General features: G+C 37.9%; 1 long non-coding RNA gene across 1 annotated transcript; it reads right to left on the bottom strand.

The window, feature by feature from the left end:
- Positions 1-14,249, bottom strand: LOC143725566 (uncharacterized). The gene is made up of 3 exons (XR_013198257.1): positions 14,055-14,249; positions 13,788-13,869; positions 1-248 (listed from the first exon to the last, which is right to left on the bottom strand). It is a non-coding gene; the product is annotated as an uncharacterized LOC143725566 (long non-coding RNA).
- Between the last annotated feature and the right edge of the window lie 4,053 nt (positions 14,250-18,302).

Below are 18,302 nucleotides of genomic sequence, written 5' to 3'. Positions count from 1 at the left end.
AAATCCTGCAATATGCCCTTTAAGCCTTTTGTAGTTCACATTTACCAAATCTGATCAGATATGCACAAAATCTGACTTGGACTGACATTTTGAACAAGGCTAAAGTGATTGTAATGTTATTTCATGTTTTAAGACACTCCGGTATCCGTGAGAAGAGATTCAGCAGTTTCTCCACAACCGTTCATCTCGACGACTACACAATCACTGCAACTGGTTTCCAATTCTTTCTCTCTTTTAAAACACGGGATCTGTAAAGAAAACAACAGAAAACTGAGCTTAGAGAAAAACACAATTACAAGACGACATGTAAACCGAAAATCAAATAAGATGTTGCCAAAGTCAAAGCTTAATTAATACATTTAAAGCTAATACATTTAAACACATTCTTTGACATTATTAGAAATATTCGAAAACAAGCAAATTATTTACTAAATTAACATTCACTTATTTTGTATTATTTAACTGGTTTATAAATCATTCTTTCTGACCCACTGGCTTCACACATGAATATAGGCTACTTGATTTTCAATTAAGGATTAACTTTTCTCTTTCACTCACGCCAAATATGCCAGTGAAAGGCCTGTTTTTTGGTGACAATAGAAACGTTTACAGGGACACCTTTTGTTTCAATCAGAATGAATTTATTCCAATAGATTAATACAAAAGTAGCGTTTACATGGATGCTAAATAATGTGAATGGATTTATATCACGAGCTTCAAATTGGAACGGATGATTTTTTGACATGCACACACTAACACACAGTTTCCCGCTGTTAGCACATATTCTAACCATTTTCCTAATATTGGCCTCTTTTCCTTTTCCTCGGGTTTCCATCCGTCCTCTCGAGTCCTCTCGATCGGATTAGAAAAGGTTTAAAACACCCCTTACAAATCAAATGAAATTTTATTTGGATTTGGCCAATTGACCTAGGGATGTGATGGTGAGGATATTTTCCCACCGGTTAATGCACATGTAACAACACCGGTAATACCGGCATCAGGGTTTATAAATCACCAATTTAAAGGCAAAACTAAAATGCACACGCCGCACATGTCAGAATCAGAATCAGAATCAGAATCAGAAAGAGCTTTATTGCCAAGTGTGCTTGCACACACAAGGAATTTGTTTTGGTACTGAGGCTTCCAGTGGACATATACAAATACAACATGAAACATAATACTACAAATTATAAGAATAAAAAATAAAAATATAAATATATGAGAATAAAACTATCACAGTTGGGTTTAGTCAGAATAGACATTTTCAGATTTACAGATTATGAACCTATTTACAGTGTTTTGAATATTATAAATAAATAAATCTACATATAAGTATCACCTGAGTTGTGGGATATTGCACTAAACAGTGGGAGTATTGCACTTACAGGCATATGCCTTGGGAGGAGTGTTAACTGTTCAGGAGGGAAATGGCCTGTGGGAAGAAACTGTTCCTGTGCCGAGATGTTCTTGTGGCCAGTGATCTGAGTCTCCGTCTTGACGGTAACAGTTCAAACAGGTGGTGTCCAGGGTGAGTGGAGTCTGTGATGATTTTACCTGCTCTCTTCCTCACTCTGGAAGAGTACAGGTCCTGGAGGTTTGGCAGGGGGGCACCAATAATCCTCTCCGCAGTCCGGACTGTCCGTTGTAGTCTCCTGATGTCTGATTTGGTAGCTGAACCAAACCAGACAGTGATGGAAGCGCACAAGACAGACTCAATGACGGCTGAGTAGAACTGAATCAGCAGATCCTGTGGCAGGTTGAACTTCCTCAGCTGGCGAAGGAAGTACAGTCTCTGCTGGGCCTTTTTCACAGTGGAGTCAATGTGATTGTCCCACTTCAGGTCCTGAGAGATGATAGTGCCCAGGAACCTGAATGACTCCACTGCTTCCACAGTGCTGTTCATGATGGTGAGTGGGGGGAGTGCTGAGCTGTTCCTCCTGAAGTCCACGATCATCTCCACTGTTTTGAGCGTGTTCAGCTCAAGGTTGTTATAACTGCACCAGGCAGCCAGCTGTTCAACCTCCAGTCTGTAAGCAGACTCGTCACCGTTTCGGATGAGACCGATGACAGTGGTGTCGTCTGCAAATTTCAGGAGCTTGACAGTGGGGTCTTTAGAAGTGCAGTCATTAGTGTACAGGGAGAAGAGCAGTGGGGAGAGAACGCACCCTTGGGGAGCACCAGTGCTGATTGTGAGTGTCTTGGATGTGTGTTTCCCCAGTCTCACTCGCTGCTGCCGGTCCGTCAGGAAGCTGGAGATCCACTGACAGATCGAGGATGGTATGGAGAGCTGGGTCAGTTTGGCTGTGAGAAGACCAGGCATGATGGTATTGAAGGCCGAACTGAAGTCCACAAAGAGGATCCTTGCATAAGTCCCTGGTCTGTCGAGATGTTGCAGGATATAATGCAGTCCCATGTTGACTGCATCATCCACAGACCTGTTTGCTCTGTAAGCAAACTGAAAGGGATCCAGCAGGGGTCCAGTGATGTCCTTCAGGTGGGCTAGCACCAGTCTTTCAAACGACTTCATGACCACAGACGTGAGAGCGACAGGTCTGTAGTCATTAAGTCCAGTGATTTTGGGTCCTTGGGCGACGTACACATTTTAGTTTCGCTTTCAAATTAGCGCCAATTTGGGGCTTATTGCTTGAATGGTGAGTTGATTAGACTTTTAATACACCTCCGTGCAGTTGGCACCCCATAAAACGAAATAATCTTCAAAACTATGCCATTGGTTTGTGCTGCGTTTGTGCCGCAAAAACGAACGTTTGTGCTGGTTTGGTGTTTGAGATATTGAACATTATTTTTTTGGTTGTGTTACGTCACTCTCCACCCCATGTCGTTCAAATCGCTCAAAACCGGTGTCATTCGTTTGTGCTCGGTTTGTGCCGTTAAAACAAACATTGTATCTATTTTCCTTTCGCAGATATAACAAATTTTATTCGGGACCTGTGACGTCACTCTCCACCCCATTTCTTCTAAATCGCACAAAAACTGTGTCGTTCGTTTGTGCTCAGTTTGTGCCGATTTGTGCCGTTAAAATTAACATTGTATCTATATCCCCTCCTTTAGAAATAACAAATATAATTCGGTGCAGTGACGTCACTCTCCACCCCACCTCATGTAAATCGCACCAAACCGGTGTCGTTTGTTTGTGCTCGATTTGTGCCGTTGAAAGAAACATTGCAACTGCGATCCCCTCTTAAACATAAAAAAATAAACTTTTTAAGTACAGTTACATAACTGTCCACCCCATATGGTCTAAATCGTTCCAAAACTGTGCCGTTCGTTTGTGCTCGATTTGTGCCGGTTTGTGCTGATACAATGAACATCATATCTTTTTCCCCTCCTTAGAAATAACACATTGGATTCGGGACAGTGACGTCACTCTCCACCACATGGCATCCAAATCGCCCCAAAACAGTGCCTTTTGTTTGTGCTCGATTTGTGCCGTAGAAAGAATCATCATAAATTATTCCATTCTTCAGACATCACAAAATCTTTGGAGGAGTAGTGACGTCACGCAAGCAAGCCGCGCTCTCCATCCATCTCGTCTACAAACCTGTCTGGTGCGTTTGTGCTCGCACAGGGCCTCTGATGTCATTGTTCTTTTATTTTTTAGATACGGACAGTGCCGATCCTGACCTCCCTGGGGCCCTAAGCAAAATTCTGCTAAGGGGCCCTCTACCTGACCCTGTGGGTGAACGTGATTTCACCAAGTACCACATGTTCCTGGATCAACATCTTTGTTGATCCTGGATCAACTTTCCAATCAACCAATCAGATTTGAGGGACAAGTTTACAGTTTATGTCAAGTTTAGGCTTAGAATCAGGGTGAAGTCCTTAAACATCAGTGTTATTCACTGATCATTACCCTCTGATTTTAGGAAAAAGTTATGGGTAGGGTTAGGTTTAAGGGTAGGGATTGGGTAAGGACTACATTTTGGGACAGGAATGTTGATCCAGGATCAACAAAATATGTTGATCCAGGACCATGTCTTACTTGGCAAAAACTATGTAAACCGATTGCCATTTACACACAGTCACACCTGACACTTCAGTGCTCCCAATACAATCCTCCCTCCTTTAAACAAAACAGTCAAAGAATAAGTACAAAAATATAGAACAGAATGAGGTTCAAACAAACAATATTTATTGAATAGAGTATTTCTATAGAATATTGGCTGATGATCCAGCATCTCCTCTACTGACAAACTTAAGCATAGCACCTGCAAATTATAGATAACTCATTTTATAAGCTGCATCAGACCCATTCAAACTGGCTCCCAATTTCCTTTTATTCATTTTCAAATATAAAATACTATTAATACTATGACTTGGCTCTTGTAATATTTAACTAGTGAACTAGTGATGCAGATATCAATAATCCCTGTGAGTGATGACATCATTGAAATAAAAAAATAACTTTTGTACAAGTGAACATGTAATTCCTGATATCAAAAATAGACATTGGTTAATAAAAATGTAACTAAGGGGCCCTATAGTAAAATAATCAAGAATTCACATTGCAAATAGTAAAAAAAAAATTATTGATATCAAAAATGCATGAACTGAAAATGAATAAAATCTAAAATGGCTTGCCATAGCATGTTAAAGGTTTTTTTTTATTATGCATGTTGAAGCAATTTTTGATTTATGATTAATATTTACTGAGGGATGTCCATCCATATTGACCAGTATGTCCAGCTAGCTATTCAACATTTAAAATTCAATATAGCCAATAAATCAGTAGTCAAATTGTCAATACGCTTTCCATCTTGTATAATTAGTGCAGTTGTTTAGAGTTTTTAACTACACATTGACTGAGACTAGATAATCAGTGTCTTGTTTTAAAAGTATATACTGTATAATGTGTACTTTGATGAGGAGTGCCATCATTCACGCCCATATATTGTACAGTATGTCTGGTCGTGGTCTCCACATATATTTCTGCTTGAAAAATGCGCGTTTCATTTCGTGCGCGCGCATATGAACGCTTGATAACACACGCGACGCGTTATCTTTTCCGAGCTGCAGTAAACAAACACCGTTGCACTTTGTCGTTCATCAAAAACAAACGTAATAAATAATTGTATTTTACTCTCACTTTTGTCAGGCACAAAGTGATGCAAGAGATGCACTGACTGCCTGCCCAGCTAGGTTAGCAAGACCGAAAAAACACAGTAGAAATGCATAAACTTAATTCACATAAACTTAGAATCAGAATCAGAAGGACCTTTATTGCCAAGTGTGCTTTGCACACACAAAGTTTGCTTAACTTTGCTGACATCAAACTTGGAGAGGAGAGAACACAAGTTTACCTGATTGTTTTTCCCGCAATTCACTCTCATGTTTTTCCCCCCTCTTTTCGTGACCAGAAGAATAGTTTCACTTAATTTTGCCATGGATGCTGTAAACATCAATTGACGCGCTATGGCACGAGGGGGAGGCGGGGCCTTGAGTAATTTGCGGGGCCCTACGCAGCTTGCGTAGTGAGCGTATAGGGCGGATCGGCTCTGGATTCGGAGATGTTTTATTGCCAATGACTTCTTCAAGCTCTAGATTAAAAAACGGTATGTGATTGATTGACGCGTGTTTAAAAATGCTTGTTGTGTGTCAGCTTTTTTAAAACTTTGTAGCATGTCGGAACATTGCGACGCACGCCCCTTGTCCGTCGCTTAATCCCCTTTGTTATTATTATGTTCTTTTATTCAAATCGAGCTTAATTTATCAGATTGAAGTTTAGGCTACTGTAGTTTGTTTTAAATTTGTTATTGACTTATCTAGGCATATATTGCAGATGATCAAATAATCGGAGCATTTTATCTTTCTCTGAAGGAGAAAGTGAACCAAGGACAGGTGAGCAGTGTTTCTGTTTGTTTACAATGTTTTTAAAGCAAATAATCGAGGACTGTTACTTGTTAGTTTGCTGTTCTGGTTTAACGTCTTCCCGCTTTTTGACCAGTTTAGGATTCTATAATTTCGTACTAAACAAAAATAAGTCATAGAGATTTTATTCATTGTTGGGTGAAGTATTAATTTAATACCAGCAAACCACTTAAAGTTTTTCGCTCTCTCTCAGCTGAACAGACAACATATCCAAACTTGTTTCCTTTTAAATGCAAAGATGAATGTAAAAATAACAGAGCAATTTCTGTGGAGAATTTACAAATATTTTTTTAAAGAACCATAAAATAAGAGAACTACAATTTTTTTTTTTGACTTAATGTAAGAGACGTGTTAAAATGAATGGATCTGGATACAAATAACATAACAGAACATTTACTAAAGAAAAATAGAACTTCTGTTAAAAAAAATCATGGAACTGTTAAAACAGGCACAAAGTGAATAGAGTATGTAGATTAACAACAATAGAAAAACAATATAGACCATTCTCTTATTGATTATGAACTAATTTCTGCAGAGACCAGTCCAAGAAATTCATTAGACAAAGGTTTTAGTCCTCCTTTGTGAACAACATGACATGGGGTTGTATTTTGGTTTTTGCTGAGACTGTTGTGACATGGTCACACAGGTCATCATATTTCTCCCAGGCAAAAGATTTTCTTCTGCAGTAAGCCACGTAATGTCCAAGAGATTCCCTTGTTGGTCCTGGAATGAATGCAACAACCCCTCGCAAAGTGAACAGCTGATTGTCCAGCTCCATGTCGACAGGGATTTCAGACAGTGGATGGTTAGTATCCACACTTGTTTCAATACACAGTAGTTGTCCAGGTATGCATCTGTGTGTGACAGAGCCATTGCAGAGGAATTTCATTGATGGATCATCCTTAATTTTCCAGCTATCTGGACACTCTTGGGGTGATTTCAGTGGCTTCAGACACTTGGACCTGTTGAGGTGTAGCCCATCTTCCAGTGCTGCTTGGAGGCTTTTCAGTCCACCAGTTTGTAGAATATCTACGTTGACTGGTAAGAGATAGATGGTCCTTGAAGATTTTGTATTTCGGCTGCAGTATGGAGAAGAGCACTCAGCTGTAAGTGTTGCACTTGGCATTTGTTTCATTGTTGATGCGATAATGTTAGCAACATTGCAATCCGCATTGACCTGCCTCACACCTGATTTTAGGTGAACACACTGAAATGTATCCAACAGCATTTTTGCCCTCTTTGCGTAAGCATCTTTTCCAACTCCTTTTGTGACTATGGTGTTTACCAAATCAAACATTTCAGTTTTTGAGTGCTCTTTTTCGAGATAATGACAGAATGACCCACTGTCACAGAATGCAGAGCAAAGGCACTGGCAAAAGGAATCAAAGGCACAGGTATTATTTACACTTACAAGCATTTTGTCAACCAAGATGGGTTTTTTAGCCTGGTAGTTGCCATTTTTCAAGACATTCATTTTTGTCTTTTTTCTTTTTAGGTTTATGTCTGCATGCAACCATTCAGAGCAAGGGGTCAGGTAGGACAGTCGCTTTTTTGGAGGAACACCGAGGCCTTTCCAGTTTTCAACAGGGTCTTCCTCCACTGATTGTTGCTTAACCTCTGTGTCCTGCTCACTATGGGCAGTTTCTGTCTTCTGATTCCTTGTCTCAATGAGCTCTGTCTTCACCGGTGCAGAGGAAAGCCTCATGTTTCCCTCAAGAAACTCAAGGTGGCGTATGACAAAACGGTCAATTCGGATGGGGAGGCTTTCATGTTTGAAAAGACCATGTTTTATGTTTTTAAATTCAGCCTCAACATTTGCAGAGCTTGCTGTGTTGTGTACGCTTTTGAAGTGTGGAACCATCACAGCTGTCCAAAGAGGTAGGTAGCATGCCATTCTTATTATATTTGGGACAAGCTCTGGAAGGAAATGAAGATTGTCTCTGTCACCATGATGTGCTGCAACCATCTTACTTTCTTCACAGATTTCTGTAACCCATGTTTTCAGATGTGTGTGGAGTGTCTCCTCAACTCCGGTCCCCTCTGTTAAATGGTCATCTTCAGTGACACATGGCAAGACCCCCTCTGCAAATCGTCTCTTCAATTGTGCTTTGCATGTTTCCGAGACAACAGGTAAACCTTTGTCATCGTTTCCTTCTGATTCACTGAAGGCAACAACTGCAATTGAATGAATGATACACTTGCATCTTCCAGTGTATCAGACTGTAAAAGTTGTGCCATGGCTCGTAGATAGAATTCTCGAACTCTGTTTCCTCTTTGTCTTAGGCATTCCCACCGACTAATGAGCTTGATGCAGTGTGCAACATCTACTCTGATGAAGCAAGGTGGTAGCTTTGAGTCTTCGGGCTTCCTTGCCAGCGCTCCAAAGCACTGATTGATGTATGTTTTCAGGTCTGGGTAAGGAGTGAAGGCCTTAACCAGTGCTCCAAGCAAAGCCAAGGAGAAATCACAGACCGCCTCTTTGGCCACAGCAGCACCTGCTCGTTGCCATTCCGTGAGCCAGTTGGCAATAGAATTGATGGTGTGGCTCTCTGATAGCATTTGCATTACTGGAATATGATCTCCGTGAACACAAAACTCCTTGATACAGGAAGACATGTCCAGAATTGCCACAGGGTCTTCTCAGTCTTTTCACAACTGTACCTGTTGCATCAAAACTCACAAATGAGCCAGAGTACTTGGATTTCATTTGATACACTTGCATCTGAGATGGGGTCCAGTAATGGCAAAAAAACCTATCAAGGCCTATGTCATGAATGCTTCCATTGTGGGGTACACTGTATTTTAGTAGATGCAATGACATGATTGGGTCTTTGTCTCCAAGCTCTTTGTCACCCATCTCTTGTTTGGCTTTTCTTAATGTTGCCAGATTTGGCAGGTGGCTAGGCTCTGGGTCACCAACATCCATCATTTTGTAAGCCTCAGCTGCTCGCTATACATGTGCTGGTTTTCGGCCTTCCCAGAGTTCTTTAGACACACGTGTTCTCAGATCCCCTGATAACTTCCGTTTTGCTTTGCCAGTATGGAGACTGTCATCAACATTGCGGATTATGCATTGAAGCACAACTGGTTCATTATCCACTGGCATGTTCTCTGCTGTTATAGACAATTGTGCGTCACACTCTGTACAGTGCCCAATTATGTCTATGTAGCGAGATGCATTATTTGGAAATTTTTTTGCCCTCCTGAATCTAATAGTGCATGAGGTCTTGATATTTTTCCATATCTCCTCATACAGAACGTGTGTCCATGCACCACGTTTCAGGATAGTGTATTCTCTTTTACATGTGTTGAGTGACTTGTCATTGTAATCAACCTTTTCAGGCCAGATTTCTACCCATCTCTGATGAGAGAGGCTGATCTCAAATGTAATGTCGTAGCATTGACTTTGCTGATCTGTGTCTGCCTTTGACACTGCTGAATGAAAATCTGCTGAGCTTTCTTGTGAGCTGTCACTGTTTGGACCTTGATCTTGGGTATCTGTGTAGATTTTGCATAGCTCAAGGATTTGCCATATATTATGCCTATTTGTCTTCACAATAGTATAAAGGTTCTTTGGTGAAACTTTGTTATTTAGTTGTTTGCTTAAATCTGCCCACACCTTTTCTGTGGGAACTGCTATGTTTGTTCCTGTAATAATCTGTTCCTTTGCACCACTGATGACTTTGATGATGTCATCACGTCCACAGGCTGGTTTCCTAGGCATCTGATCAAAACAGGAATTATTTTTAATGTAGTTTTTAATAAAGTAGTTGGGCCAAATTAACTAACTCGTTACCAACAGGTTACATGCTTATTCATACCACGGTTATATATATATATATATATATATATATATATATATATATATATATATAATATAGTGGTTTGAATAAGCATGTAACCTGTTGGTAACAAATATATATATTTATTTTATTACTTTCTTCCATGGAATTGAGATGTTGGGCAAAATGATAGGGAGTGACTTAGTCGCCATTCACTTAAACTGCATCTTTTTTTCCAAATCAGTTCAAGTAAATGATGGCTGAAATAAAAGCATGTGGGCTATATAACTTATATATACTAGTCCAATTGTTCTGAGGTCATTCAATTAGATTTACCTCAGAAAATCTTGTCATCCATCCTATATTGGCCGTGTTTAGATATTGCTACTTTTTTATGACTAAAAGAATCTGTCATTTGGTGGCTTTAAAGAACAGACTGTATTTTCAATATTTCAGTAAAAATCTCATCTCAAAGTCATTGTTTTCTGTTAATCTTGCATTCCAGTGATATGGATCACCAAGTCAATGAGTTCAGAAAAAGATTTACTAAGAATCCTTTTGTGAACTAAATCAACTAATTCATTGAGCTTGAAAAGACAACACATTCTCTAGTTATATGAAAAGTAGCAATAACTGAACTTGGCCAGTATGGGTGACAATCTTTTCTGTGAATTAGTTAAATTTTAGTCTGTTCACAATGTAAAGTTAATTAAATGACTTCAGAGGATTAAATGGAACATATATTCCACTTGTATATTGCTTGTTGTCATTTCCTCTGCATAACATCAAGCTTTTTGCCATGAAATGTACTTTATACTTTGTGCTGTATATCTTAACTAATAACTTAATGTATTTTATTGCATGGCATAAGAATGTCATAGGTCTACTCTTGTTAATGTGACCAATGGAGGATCATTTGGACATGATACATTTACCTGATTGCCCATATTAATTAATAAAAAGTTTCACATCTTTGACGTGTCTGTCAATTTCTTATTTGTTCAAATTATCCTGTAAATTATATTGACCTGCACACATGATTTTAGTACTTTTTTTTTTGCATTTTATCTAAGAGCACATGCTTATCTTTTTCACAGCCAGATGCATTTTCCTGTTTTGTTTTCCCACTATGCAGTGCTTAGGGTAAACAAATGTTTTTAAGGGGGCAGAAAGACCACCACTCAAAACCAAAATAAAGTGTTCCAACCAATCACTCACAGGGGCGGGTGTTGCTCCGATTTCGCGTCCAGCCGTGCACGAGCGCAAAACCTCACAACACCTGCCCCTGTCAGTGATTGGTTGGAACACTTTATTTTGGTTTTGAGTGGTGGTTGTACCCATTTGTTTTTGTGTGCAGATCTCAGAGCCTAGGCTGCCTACAGAGACGCGGTTTTTGGACGGCATGCTTATGGGGCGGGCAGCTAGCGGATCGTTAGGAAAGATTAGACATTTATTTTTGGGCCTGAAATCACTGATACAACCTTTAAAGCATCAGTCACACGTAGCCTGCAGCCAGAGTATTGACAGTACATTACATATCATAATGCACTGGTGATTTTATAAAGACCAAATGTCAATATCTAGCACAAATTTAAACTAAAACATTTCCGTATCTAAAAAATAAAAGAACAATGACAGCAGAGGTCCTGTGCGAGCACAAACGCACCAGACAGGTTTGTAGACGAGATGGATGGAGAGCACGGGTTGCTTGCTTGACGTCACTACTCCTCCAAAGATTTTGTGATGTCTGAAGAATGGAATAATTTATGATGGTTCTTTCTACGGCACAAAACAGCACAAATCGAGCACAAACAAAAGGCACTGTTTTGGGGCGATTTGGATGCCATGTGGTGGAGAGTGACGTCACTGTCCCGAATCCAATGTGTTATTTCTAAGGAGGGGAAAAAGATATGATGTTCATTGTATCAGCACAAACCGGCACAAATCGAGCACAAACGAACGGCACAGTTTTGGAACGATTTAGACCATATGGGGTGGACAGTTATGTAACTGTACTTAAAAAGTTTATTTTTTTATGTTTAAGAGGGGATCGCAGTTGCAATGTTTCTTTCAACGGCACAAATCGAGCACAAACAAACGACACCGGTTTGGTGCGATTTACATGAGGTGGGGTGGAGAGTGACGTCACTGCACCGAATTATATTTGTTATTTCTAAAGGAGGGGATATAGATACAATGTTAATTTTAACGGCACAAATCGGCACAAACGAACGACACAGTTTTTGTGCGATTTAGAAGAAATGGGGTGGAGAGTGACGTCACAGTTCCCGAATTAAATTTGTTATATCTGCGAAAGGAAAATAGATACAATGTTTGTTTTAACGGCACAAACCGAGCACAAACGAATGACACCGGTTTTGAGCGATTTGAACGACATGGGGTGGAGAGTGACGTAACACAACCAAAAAAATAATGTTCAATATCTCAAACACCAAACCAGCACAAACGTTCGTTTTTGCGGCACAAATCAGCACAAACGCAGCACAAACCAATGGCATAGTTTTGAAGATTATTTCGTTTTATGGGGTGCCAACTTCACGGAGGTTTATTCTTAATGAAAAACACAACAACAAAACAATTCGCTCGTGGTCAATGAGATCTGACTCCTGCAGCTGATCTGTGCTGCGATTCTCCTTCAGCTCACTATTTATTAAGCACACACGTTCAGTTTAATAGTGTCTTTTCTCTAACTGAACTAAATGATTTTACTTAAACAAAAAAATCTAATCTTCAGTGGGGGCGGTGCCCAAAAATGCAACCGGTGTTTATTCTGAACGTAGCAAGCCTAGTGGTTACATGTGATATTTTTTTATAGATTGTGCTACTAGTCCGATTACGACCAGATTATTAGGGTCAGTGTAAATGCAGATACAGTTGCTGATCATATCTTCTGGAAATTTTTTTTTTGTATATAATAAAAATGAACACATTCACCACCATCAAAATGCTGTACAGAACATTGACTGTCTCAAACTCTGTTTAAATTGTTATTAAGATCGGCTTCAGGTAATCCGATCACAGTTTTGCTTGGTCTTCTAGCTAATAGAAATATTTTAGACCCAAGCATATGTAGCACTTGTCTGAATTATTAGCAGTAATTTAGTAGATTTTCTTTTTACTTTAAATTTATAATACAGATAAGATTTGAACTCCATCAGAAGAATTAGGTATCGATAAGGAGACAGCGGGTTATCATGAGAAGTAACAGACAGACACAAGATTCATTTAGAAATATAATTGGTCTCACTTGAAAGGAAAAATATAAAAAATTGATAAAATAATAAAAGGAAATTCAAGATCACATAAAACAATAGACAATAAAATCGACTATGAAAACTTCCACCACGAGTCCACTCTTGTTGGTGTTACCAAATATATACCCACATAGTCAGTTCAACACTCAGAAAGAAAATAGAAAATAACAGACAAGATACAACAAGAGAATAGAATCTCTCTCTCTAAAGACCCTCAAGTAGGCTATCTCTCGTAAAAGTTCCAATGTCTCTCAAATCTGGGTTGTGGTTGACCATACACCCTCAACAAGGAAAAAAAAGAAGTTCTTTAGATCAAATTTGTCGTGCTTCCTCGACTAGCGCTGGAAACTCAAGGAAAGGATATCGGCCTCCTCTCCACGACGTGATGTCTTCTCCCTTTCTAGAAACTGGGTTGGCTCGCTATCAAACACGAAGTCTACAGGATCGTGCAAGTCTCCACGATATCAAGAAGAAGGAAAAGAAAGGAAAACGGGAAAAAAAAAACAAAGGAGAGAAAAAACCTGGCCTGATCACATACCAGTAGCCTACATTCATTTAGTACATTTCAAAATAAGTTCCACATCAAAGATCCAGAATAACATCTAATACACATTTACAATTACCATTTCTTCATGAAATAATATAATCACATTCATTTACCTCTGAATCAATAGCTTTCTTTCTAATACAGACACGTGGCCAACAATGGCAACGGTGAACTCTGAAATGAACAAATAATAACCATGCGGTTCACTATAACCGCTCAAACGGAAGTAATCACATAACCAGTAACATACAGTACAAATATATTTCTTTCCACAGAATTGATTAATTAATTATTTACCTTTATGGTCGATTTTTCTTTTGCCCTCACACAGTCGCACCTCAACTAAAGGCGTGCGTGATCATAAAATGGCGTCGGTGAACTGCAATGTACAATGACCACGCGGTTTACTTCAGACATTTATGACTACTCGGATCAAAATACAATTTAAAGAGAAAATAACCAGTCCACAGCGACTCATTTACGGTTTAGTAGCAGTAATTCTATCTTATTATGAAGTAATAAAGTCTTTTTTATCATTAATTATATGATAGCCTACTGACTCACCATGTAGAATGTATTCCTCTATTCAGTCGGCTTCTTATTCAGAATGCATTAAATTAATCAAATCTCAACTTCCTCATACCGTTTACAAAGATTTTTTTAATCTAAAACTTATCAAATGGATCACGACGATCAGATTCTTCTTCTTCTTCTTCTTTCTTTTAATGGCGGTTGGCAAACAACTTTTAAGTGTGCATTACCGCCACCTTATGATATGGAGTGTGGATCACAATAGCCTTTCCTCACTACCCTTAAATAAATATATAAATAAATACATACATCCATAATAAAACCAATAAATAACTTCATAAATATTTAATAACATTATTAATATTCATACATTATCATTATTATTAAATACAACTTTCTAAGACAACTCAACTCATATTCTTCTACTAAGCCCTGTTTTACTCAAAAACATAATCGCTCTATACCCTACATGTCCTGAATTCATTTGTAATAGTTACTTCATTTCAAATCTAATTTTTTCTTTTCTAAACCAGTTTTTCAGCCTCATCCTTTCCTCCTTATACTTTTGACAATTTATAATAACATGTTCTACTGTTTCATCAATATTACAGACCTCAAACATCCCGTTTTCATGTTTCCCTATTAATTTAAGCGTACTATTCAATCCAGTATGCCCAAATCTCATTCTTGAAATAATGTCCTCTTCCCTTTTATTCCTATTATTTTCTCTCATACCTCCTACCCTCTTTTGGATACTGTAATACATTCTTGCTTTTGTTTCTTTATTCCACTCCTCTTGCCACTTCTTTCTCATTTCTTATTTGATTATGCTTTTAACTTCCGCCTTACTATAGCTTATTACCATATCTATCTCTGTTCTTTTGGTTGCATTTTGGCATATTTGTCTGCCATTTCATTTCCTTCTACTCCTATATGAGCTGGAATCCAGATGAATTTTATTACTACTCCTACTCTATTAACTCTATAAACAGCTTGGGCTATTTCCAACAAAATATCATGTCTTGCTTCGGATTGCATGTTCTTAATACTGGTTAACGCACTACTTGAATCTGACCCTATTAACACTTCCCTTGACCTACTATTTTCAACCCACTCAAGGGCTAAGAGAATGGCCAGCATTTCTCCTGTATACACTGACATTTTATCATTTACTCTCTTATTTAACATAACATTCACTTCTGGTATAATGAACGCAGCTCCTACTCTATTATCTTCTGTTTTTGATGCATCTGTATATATCTTAATAAACATATAATAATTCTCCTCTATATATCTACTAACCTGACTCCTATCAATACTATTCTCTTTTTTCCACTCTAAAAGGTGCAAATCTACCTCTAACTCCCCTAATAGCCAAGGTGGAACATTAGATAATGGCACAGTTGGACTTACCGTCATATCTCCTATCCCTATCTCATCGACTGCAACCCTTATTATCCAACCAAAGCTCTTAATCTGTCGTCTTTCCCTTTCTTGACATGGTTGTAACACCTTCTGAGTCGGGTGACTTTCCTTATGCCCTTTTAAATTTGCCCAGTACGTTAATGCTATCTGATTTCTTCTAATCTCTAATGGCATCTCATTCATTTCTACTTGTAATGCCGCTACTGGGGTTGTTTTAAAAGCACCACAACAGAGTCTCAACGCCTGACTTTGAATAACATCCAACTTTTTCAGTAAAGTTTTTGAAGCAGACTGGTAAACTGTACATCCATAATCTATAACTACCCTAATTAATCCAATATAAACTACTTTCAATGAAGTCCTATTTGCTCCCCACTCTCTACCTCTCAGACATCTTACTACATTCAATATTCTTTTACATTTTTCAACAACTTTCTCAATATGTATTTTCCAGATAAGTTTTTTGTCAAACCATATCCCGAGATATTTAAAACATTCCACTCTCTCTAGATTTTTATCATAAAGTTTAAGTTGAAACTGTTCTTGATTTTTCCTTTGAGAAAAACAGATTACTTTGGTCTTTGCCACTGAAAACCTAAAACCCCATTCCATTCCCCAACTCTCTACCTTCCCAATTGCCTCTTGCATCTTCCTCACTATATAATCTATATTTCTTCCCTTTTTCCACATAACACCGTCATCTGCGAATAAAGCAACCCTTATAGATCTATCAACTCTACTAAACACTTCATTTATCATAATTGAAAACAAAACTGGACTAACTATACTCCCTTGAGGAGTTCCATTTTCCACTAAATACTTTGTACTCAATTCTGTCCCTACTCTTACTGCGATCCACCTATCAGTTAAAAAAATTTTAATCCAACTATACATTCTCCCTTTTATTCCCAATTGATAACTCTTAATCAAAAGTCCTTGTTTCCACAACATATCGTACGCCTTCTCAACATCAAAAAATACACATAATATACTTTCTTTATTAATTTGAGCTTTTCTAATTTCACTCTCTAAACATATAGCCGGATCTATTGTGCTTCGTCCCTTTCTAAACCCACTCTGGTAATCCTTTATCAATTCCTTTGTCTCCAAATAATACTTTAATCTTTCATTTATTGTTTTTTCCATAATTTTCCCTACATGTGAAGTTAAAGCAATCGGTCTATAACTTTCTGCCAAACTCGGATCCTTACCTGGTTTACATATAGGTACGATAATTGATTCTTTCCACTGTTTTGGCAAACATCCTACTTCCCATACCTTATTATATAACTTTAATAACGTTTCTTTACTCTCATCATTTAAATTTTTAATCATACAATAACTTATTTGATCAATCCCTGGCGTTGTTCTTCCCGATTTTCTTAAGACATTTTTCAACTCACCCATTGTAAACATCACATTTATGGTACTTTCATTTTCCCCACCATCCTGTATTACTTCAACACTATCTCTTATTGTTTTCTCCCTCTGCGTCTTTTCCTCATTACTCAAATTACTATTGCTATGTATTCTAACAAATGTCCTTGCCAGCAACTCTGCTTTCCCTTTGTTCTCTATTATTATTTTCTCACCTTCTTTCATTATAGGATATCCATACTCTCTTTTATTTCCTGACATTCTTTTAATCATACCCCATACTCTATCTAATGGTGTACTTCTTCCTAGAGATTCACAATACTTCCCCCAAAAGTTTTTCTTAACTCTCTTTATTGTCTTCCTTACTACAGCCTGCTTCCTCTTATAATCAATTAAATTCTGAAAGTTATGTGTTCTTTTCAGGATTTTAAATGCTTTATTTCTCTCTTTAATTACCTTTGTGCATTCTTGTGTCCACCACGGAACAATTTTCTTTCTAATACTGCCTCCTCTTTTTGGTATCGACTCTTTTGCTGCACCTAAAATAATACTACTTATTTTTTCATTAAGATCTTCAACTCCCTGATTTATACAAACCTCCTTTAATTTTTCTTTGGACAATATTCTAAAATTGTTCCAATCTGCTTCCTCAAATTTCCACCTACTTACTCTTTCTTTCTTTTGCATATCCCTTTCTATTCCAATTTCTATATATATAGGATAATGATCACTCCCTATAGTACTTTCCTTTTTCACTTCCCAACTACTTATCCCTCCCAAAGACTGGGACACCAACGTAAGATCTATTGCAGTCTCTATACCCTTACTTAAATTTATTCTTGTACCAGACCCATCATTTAGACATACTAATTCCTTTTCATCCAATATTTCTTCTAAAATTTCTCCATTCAAATCTTCTTTTTCACCCCACACCTTACTATGTGCATTAAAATCCCCGCACCAAATAATTTTTCCTCTCCACTCCTCCAGTATTGACTCTAGTTGCACTCTCTCTAGTTTCTTACATGGGTTATAAAAGTTAATCACTTTGATACTTTCTTTCTTATTCCATATTTCAACAACTATTACCTCTAATTCTTGTATTGTTTTTAACCTCCTATATACTATACCCTCTTTAATAAATATTGCACATCCCCCTCCAATTCCATTTCTTCTATCTTCACGTATGGTATTATATCCCTTAATAATGAAATCCAGATTAGTTTTGAGCCATGTTTCCTGAATGCAAATGATATCTGGTTTCTTTCCTAGTTTATCAATATATCCCTTAAACTCATATCCATTTGCTAACAAACTTCTAGCATTCCATTGAATTACCAACATTAAGTTATGCTTTGAGAAGCTGTATCTCCGTTCCCTTCTCCATGGTTAAGATCAGCATGTATCTTTTCCCATGACAAATCTCTCATGTTTAGGAATTTTGCTGCTGCCTTAACTATGATTTTTATCTTCTCTGTT

This window comes from Siphateles boraxobius, unplaced genomic scaffold (genome assembly GCF_051911475.1).
Source record: "Siphateles boraxobius isolate OS27281-9 unplaced genomic scaffold, OSU_SipBor_1 77, whole genome shotgun sequence".
Classification (NCBI taxonomy): domain Eukaryota; kingdom Metazoa; phylum Chordata; class Actinopteri; order Cypriniformes; family Leuciscidae; genus Siphateles; species Siphateles boraxobius.
This window is presented reverse-complemented; position numbering and strand designations above follow the sequence as displayed.